Consider the following 8,064-nt stretch of genomic DNA (forward strand, 5'->3'; position numbering starts at 1 on the left):
GGTGAAGTAGTTTCATCATCATCCTCACCACCATCTTCAATCTCCTAAATGAGACGAGTGAAATCTTCTTGTTCTTGAGATGCTTTCTCTTTGCCTTTTGCATTATGAACTGTAGACTCAACTGATTCATTGGCTCCTTGACTCAATTCCTTTTCCATCCTTAACTCTTTTGGTCTGGAAGGGGGATGATTCGCACTTGATTTATGCTTCTTCTTTGCGGGTTCCTTTTCACCATGATCTTCCTTCCTCTTTGATCCTTTTGAAAGAGATGGTTGGGGTACGCTGCCACTTGCACTAGCTTCATCTTCTTCCATTCTTTCTTCTAAGTGGAATGTTGGTGTTATGTTTTGCTCCTTCAACTTTTGGTGCTGCACATCTACCCATATGCGAGTGTACTCCAAGATTGGCTTCATTAACTCCTTCAAATCTTCAATCTCCAAATCTGCTATCATGTCCCTTCCTTGATCATTATATATATCTTGAATAAAGAAATTATTATTATTATTTAATATAATAATTACGAACAAATGATTATTTGAAATTTATTCACTTATTAAATATTACTATTTAATTAATTTTTATTACTAATAATTTTTTTTGTAATAACCAAATAAAATAGAATAAATATTATATTACATGTTCTCAAACACAATTTTTATATTTAAAATAATAAAGATATAACATACATATATAGATAACATCGAACAAGCTGGCAAATAAGGAATAGCAATGAAAGAGATATCGATTAATCATAAGATAGAAATTGTATTGGTGAATGCCTTGACTACTACTGCTCATCAAGTGAATTATGTAAAAAGGGGTGCGATTACTATAATGCCTTATTATCTCTTTTAAGGTCTGAGGGTTGTTATGATTAAGCAAATCTCTCACTATTCCCGAAAGTCACGATTATGATGATGGCGCACTCTTAATTGACTGAAGAGTCGCAACTCTTAACAGGAGGCATATGGAAGTTATATAAGGTCCAGGGGATAGAAAAGAAAGGGGGAGGGGTACGATCGGAATAGAAAGAAGAAAACTCATAAGCATCGAATTATTTCATCAGCAATTCCCATTGAATCGATCTATACCAGTCAGACATTGGACACGTTCTTGTGAGCATTAAACAAGGACCCAACATCACAACACACTACGGGTAATATCTATTTCACCATACTAACTTCATAGCCTTTTAATCTTTGGTTCGAAGTAATTATTCTATTTGTGACTACCACGAATTAGGTTAGGACATAATTAATATTAAGTTACATGCAGTAACATTCTTGTTCTTGGTGGTATGCATAGGAATGTCTTTAATACGACTGCTTACTTTATGAAGCTTGAATAATGTTAATGAAGAATTAAATAGTAATATTAATTTAGCTTGCAATAAGTGTGACAATCATATTTAATATATAGTGGCAGACTGTTGTGCGTTGCACACGCTCCCTGTCGCTGACAGGGTCCCCCTTTCCTTTTTTGGTCTTTTTGCCTTCGCCCTGTTGAGTTCCGTGCAGGGTGTCTCGCATCCTTTTGAGTGTGCCCGTAATCAGTCCATAAGATGATGATGTTATGAGCAGAACCCTGTGAATTCGCGAGGTGAGTTGAGCCTTTGGGCATTGAAATTCCAAGAGATCGTTGAACTTGTAAAACACCTGAGATAGGCGTAGAATGATAGAAACTGGCAGAATCCTCCAAGTAAAGGGATAAAGCATCTGAAGGTTGCATGAGGACCCAAAGTGTCGATTTTCGTCAAGGATATGGGAGAGATAAAGGATGCAAGAGGTTTAAAGTTTCAAAACTCCTCCAAACCTCGATTTTCGCCAGTCGGAGGGTAATTGCAAGAGGGAGTTAAAGTTTTCAAAAGCATTTGAAACCCCGAAAATGGCATCATAAGGTAAAGTGCGAAGTTTAAAAAGTGCATGAAAATGCTGAAAATCGCATTCCAAGCGATAAGTGAAATAGAATGAAAGCTTGCAAAACTCCTAATAAGTGTGAAGTTTGCAAAGCACTTTAAAGTGCCGAAATTGGCAAAGTGGGTCAAAACCCCAAAAAACGCGATATAGGGGATAAGTTTTAAAAGTATAAACTTGGCAATCCTCCTCCAATCGCCGAAGTTGGCAATCCTCTCCAAATCGCCGGAGTTAGTATATGATTTAAAATCGCGATTCTTTTTTTGCGAAATTCCCAAACCTCCATTCCCCGAAGATCGCGTGAAGGGTAAGAGATGAAGATTTTGAAAGTTTGCAAAGGGCATCCAAATGCTGAAGTTCGTGCAAGGTAAGTTCGCGTGAGGCTCTTAATCCTTGAAAGGCTCCCCAAAACCATTCTCATCGCGCCATAGAAGAGGAGATCGCGAGTTTTCAAAGTTTGAAAACCCTTCCCCCATTCTCCGAAGTTCGCCGGAAGCTGCGTGGGTGTTGAAGTGTGAAGTTCGAAAGGCTCTTCAAACATCCAAAGCCGCGGTTTCAAACTTTGTAGAAAGCATTCAAGTGGCGAAATCCGCCAAGTAAAGAGAAAATCGCGATCTCTAAGCATTACAATCATTCCAAACTCCCAAAGTTTGAACAATCACTATTAAGTCAAAATCTCCAAGGTAAAAAATTGCTAAATTTAAGTGTTTCTAAGCTGCATTTTCTTTCCAAACCTTAGGTGCGAAAATTTGAAATAGGGAGCTAACCATTGAAATTCAAAATTGCAGAACTCTCCCATTTCAAATTTGCAGGCTGTGAATTTATCTTTTCAAAGCGTAGGGCATAAGAGAGACATTTTTCAAAATCCAAAGGAAATCATTTTTTGCAAATCAGGTTGTGTGGATTCATGCCATTCATTTTTGCCAGGTAAGTTTGCTTTGTCTCTCTTGAAATCGTTTGAAATATATGTAAAATTGGATAGATGTATGTGCAAAATGAATTAAATTGATTAAGCCTTAAAATCGCATCTTTTTCCATTTATAAGATGTCAGGCAATGCAATTGAAATCAGAGTCTGCTCCTAGGAGTCAACTAGAAAATGCATTTTCAGACTTACGAAATTTTAAAATTCGTCCATTCTAAAAATTGATCCTAAAATGCCTAAGTGTAAATTTAGCCGTCGAAATCGTCTAAGTCCTTGAACCGTAGCCGAGTGAATAAATTCATAATAAAAAAAGCTTCATAAATATTCATGTTTAAATCAATCAAGCTTTTTAGCTAAAATATCATGTTGCTCTTTAAATTCGGTTTTCAAGTTAATCCTTGTATATTGGTGTATCCCTCTTAACTAACTGTTGACGTGTCTAGGATCGCATTGCTGCAAACTCCATACGGCCAACACAGAATAGAATAACCAGCTGAGTATCCTATCCTCTCTTGAGATAAGGAAATCCCTAGTGCTGTTTTTTACGTTTGATCAAAGGGGATAACCTCAAGGTTTCGTTTGTCAGGTCTTGATTGCGAGATTTCTCAGTGGTTTGATGTGTTTATGCTGGAAACACACGGGGGACTTACGGTGAGATGGGTGATTGATAGATTAGTTCCCTGGAATCTTTATGATCTTTCTTATCAAATGATTTCAGTTGACTTGATACTGCTTTCAATGGGACTGCAGATTCTCTTGATAAAAAAAGGGGAAAAAAGAGGGAAGGATAGGGAGAGAGAGAGATACATGAAACGTAAATTCTAACTAAGATAGCAGATTCAGCAAAGAGACGGACACCTCCAAATAACTAGACGAAGCATCACCAGCTACTTAAGCACAATGTTCGCATAAATCTAGTGCAATCTTCAAAGGAAAATAAGATTTTCATGTTATCAACAACATTAGAACTTTTACATTCATAGTGAGTATTCAATAACCGAACTAAGCATGAAAGGTTCAGATTAACCATGCAGAGAGAAAGGCAATCAGCCATTCCCCAATGGTGTGAACTGCGAGGATTCTATCAGATGTTTGTTTGAAAATGCTATATAAAGGAAATAAACATAACTGAAAAATTTCTAAATTAGTGAAGAAGGAGACCATGCACTCACAAAGAAATTTGGAAACAGTCTTAACTTTGTATTAAATCCTGTAAATTTCGCCAGAGCTTTTGCAACAATTCAAGAACTTCTTACAAAATAAAGGAAACCAGTCCCCTTTAAATAGGCTCCAAAATTGGATGAATGGCCCAGATCTAATCTAAACAAGCGGCCCAGATTCATCCATAAAGTATGGCTTCCCATACCCATAAATGGGAGGCAAATATCAACAACCACCCCAAAATGAGTGATAACTACCCAAAAAGGATAATTAAAACTTACCCAAAATTATCCAAAAAGGTGCATTCATAAAGTTTTACATCTCAGTTGACTTGAAAGTCAAATATGACCCTTTTGGCCAAAAGTGCACTTTTCAAACTTTAAAAAGGAAAAAAGTGCATTTTTAGGAAAGCACTTTTTCTTTTCCAGTTTCAAATCCTTTTATCAAAAATTGACTTTCTTCATGCAAATATTCCCGCTGGAGATCTCGATCTGCTGCACGTTCCTCATGAACATACTCCTGGAACCTGATACATAATTTGAAAAGCAGACTGAATGGAGGCACAGGAGGATGGCGAATTTTATATTGCATGCCTTCGAGGTATTGGTCTACCTACTTCAGACCATCTTGCCAACTGGAACGATTACGCTCAAAGCACAACATGTCTGAGTGGAATTGACCAGCAAAGCCTAGGTCCTTAATGGAATAAGTGATCTTATTTGTTCCCAATCTTTCCTCCCAGTCTGGCGGTATCACTTCATCGGATTGGTCATTTACCCATCCCGAAACCATTGATAGAAGGATTATCTTGCCAAGTTCCTGCATGGTTTTCAGAATTACCTGGCATGCATTGTGTTCTCTATCGATGATTTCCTTCGCATCATTCTTCGTGTTGATAGTCCAGTACCATTCCTTAAGAGTGCTGATGTTATGAGGATCTAGGATGGTGGGTAATGTAGGAATCTATGCATAGGTCCAGAAAAGAGCGTTCATGAGGAGGAGAGTAGTGGCAGCCACTTCCTGGATGTGGAGGGATTCCCTCTTTACCTCTAATAAGTTAACCAAAGTGGTTTCTCGGTGGTTCCTTCACTTCCTCAAGGATTCGTTCTCCCCTTTTTCTGATGCCTTGTATCCATTTCCTGATGGCCCTTGCGGTGTCCCGTACTCCAAATTCTGTTGTGATCCTTTGTGCCAATGCTGTCAGGGGAATGTGGGATTCAGAGGCATTGTGTAATGGTCTTAGGAGTTGATCGATGTACCCTTCGGCCTGTTCAGCACGGGCCCAATACATATCCTTCTCAGCTGTTATCTCTTCAAATTGCCTGAATATGTTTTGCACTGAATCCTTGAATTCTTCTTTTTCTTGCTCCTTAGTGGCTCGTCCAATGGGGACAGTCGTGATGCTATAATCTGCAGTGTGATCTGATCTGCTGGCTTATCTGCAGGCGGGGTGGGAATGTGGAGAGTGCGGTTCCTTTGCTCATCTTTAGTCATTCTGGAATACGCCTTGGGCTTCTTCTTCCCCTTAGCTTTAGCTTGGTCTATGCGTGAGAATATGTCCTTGAGGTCGATAGGTGTTTTGGTGGCGACTTTGCGCTGGGCTTTGGCAATTAACCATTCTTGAGGCATTGTTTGGGTTGATGATATGGTTAAGTTTGCATTCTGTTCTTTGAGGTTTTCAGCCGAGTCATCACAGATTTGCAGCTGTTCTGTTACCGGAGGGGTGGGGGAGGTGCCAAGTTCCTTACTTGCAGCTGAACTTTCTCCCATTTCACTGAACAGTTGTCTGGCACCTTCGTGTGATGGTTTCTCTTTGGTCCTTTCGAGCTCGTGGGTCTCCTCTGCCCTTTGCTCTCCTTCAATGGTAGAGTCATCTTTCGTTGTATTATGGAGCAGCAGTTCATGGCGGCTCTGTTGGGTGGGTTCATGCACTTCGATCCCTTGAATGGATGGAATCTCTCCTTCCTCTATTTGGTTACCTGGTTGGGTTGATTTAATGGCTCTTAGCTCAGCTTCTAGAATGTCGGGCATGGGAGGATCATCAGTTCCAAACGCGTCAATGTCACTTTGAGAAGGCAGAGCAGGTATATAATCTAATTCCACTACATCGTCAGACGAACTGGGGTCCTTTGACAATGAAGTGACCTCTGGTCTTCTTATAGGAATCTTTTCCCTTCTCGTTCTCTTGGACGTCCGAGTCCCTCTGCAAGCCTTAGCCTTCTTTCTCTTCTCAGGTTTCTCAATTTCTTCTCTGGGTGCACTGGACGTTCCTTCATCTTCGGAAGACTGAGAATCGAGGCTGCCCATTAAGTGGTAAGTGAACTGGACTCCCTCATGAATTAGCCTCTCAATCTGCTGATGTAACCATTGGTCCGTGTATCTTGCTGGGGCTGCCATGACTGCCTCAAAATCAGTGATCGGGTCCTGTGACCAATCAACACCTGGCAAAAGATGCCTTACTGCCTCAAATTCTCGGACTTGAAGGCAATTCCCTAAATCCGTGAGTTGATCTGGGTCCCGACGATATTCAAAGAGCCGCATTTGCTGCACACTCAGCCTAGAATATTCATGTCTCCGGACTTCGTAGTCATCAGAGCAATTTTTCCAATAGTCTTCAACTGATTCCTTTTCTCTGTACCGCCTGCCATAGGCTCTCTTTGCCAGATTATTGTGATCGAAATATTTTCTCGGAAAATGGTCTTGTAGGCCATAAGAGGCCAGCTCTACGAGGGATTCCTCTGCTAGGGTGGGGGTCTTTAGGTGGACATCCTGGTTGCCTATGATCATGAGGAACGCGAATCCAGCCTGCTTGTTTTCTTTGAGTAAGATGTCAGCCGGACGTGATTGCCTTGCGACCTCCATAAGAACTACTTTGTCAGTTGGGTACCATGGAAGTCAGAGAGGGGCACCATCAAAGCCCGCTATTCGGATATAGGAGAACCTTGGGAACTGGATGAACCAAGCCCCGTATCTCTGTACTAGAATAGTAGCTTTCTCTGAGAACCTTATGTGTAATCCTCCCTGCATTAGCCTGACCAAGCGCATTGTGAAGGCGTCATTGACACACTCATATTGGCGAACTGCATAAGCTGGGCTGCTCTTTTCGCTCTGAGCTATATCTTGGTAATGCAACTGTGGGTAACAATCATAGACCTTTACCTGACTAGGCCCATTCCCGATTTCACCTTTCATTATCAAACCTTGCAGCGGCTGGTTCTTGGCAAACATGTAGACCAAATAAGAGGTCATAGTGAAGTATTTCTTTGTTTTAAGCTCTATCAGCTGAGTGTGGATGTTGTCGCTTATGATCTGGGCCCAGTCAAACTTAGACTTTCCAGCGAAGACTTGCTTTGTGAAATAAAACATCCACTCTTCAAAGTAGTTGGATTTAGGAAGTCCCATAACTCGGCTGAGTAATGTGACCATATTCCCATGCTCATGATGAAAATCACTTCTGGGGGTCTTTTTCACAATTCTGGTGCTTGGAAGCCTTCTCTCCTTGTACCACTCTTTGTTGATCAGTGCTCTGCATTGGGCCGGATTCATATCATATGCCCCCTGTGCTTCATCTATAGTTGTGGCCATGGGATTGTTTGGGAAGGGAATGTTGAATGCATCGCCAATGGCCTTAGGACTGAAGTCGGCGAGAGTCATATTCTTGAGGAGCACCAATCTGGAATTTGGCTGATAATGCCGGGCAGCCTCTACTACTAACTCATAGTTCTGTACTGCTGGAGGAAATCCCTCTACTTGGGCAATGCCACTTTCCACCATCTGTTTAGGCTTGCCATATGCGTTAGGGGAGAAGACCCAATTCCTGAAGTCCTAGATGTCGATATGGCCTAGGTCAGTATCACCGATATTGTCCCAGACGCTCTGAACTTTTGACTCCCTCAATCCTCCTCTTTGATACTGATACTTCATCCTTTCAACTTTGCGTGGGATATCTGATTTGGGTGCTCGTGATGTCTCGGCTGTAGTGGGCATCTTTGATGATTCTACCGCCGATTTAGGCATTTATCCTGCACAGCCGGATGCAGATTACGAGGCGATACAAAAGAAGTAA

This window comes from Cryptomeria japonica, chromosome 2 (genome assembly GCF_030272615.1).
Source record: "Cryptomeria japonica chromosome 2, Sugi_1.0, whole genome shotgun sequence".
Classification (NCBI taxonomy): domain Eukaryota; kingdom Viridiplantae; phylum Streptophyta; class Pinopsida; order Cupressales; family Cupressaceae; genus Cryptomeria; species Cryptomeria japonica.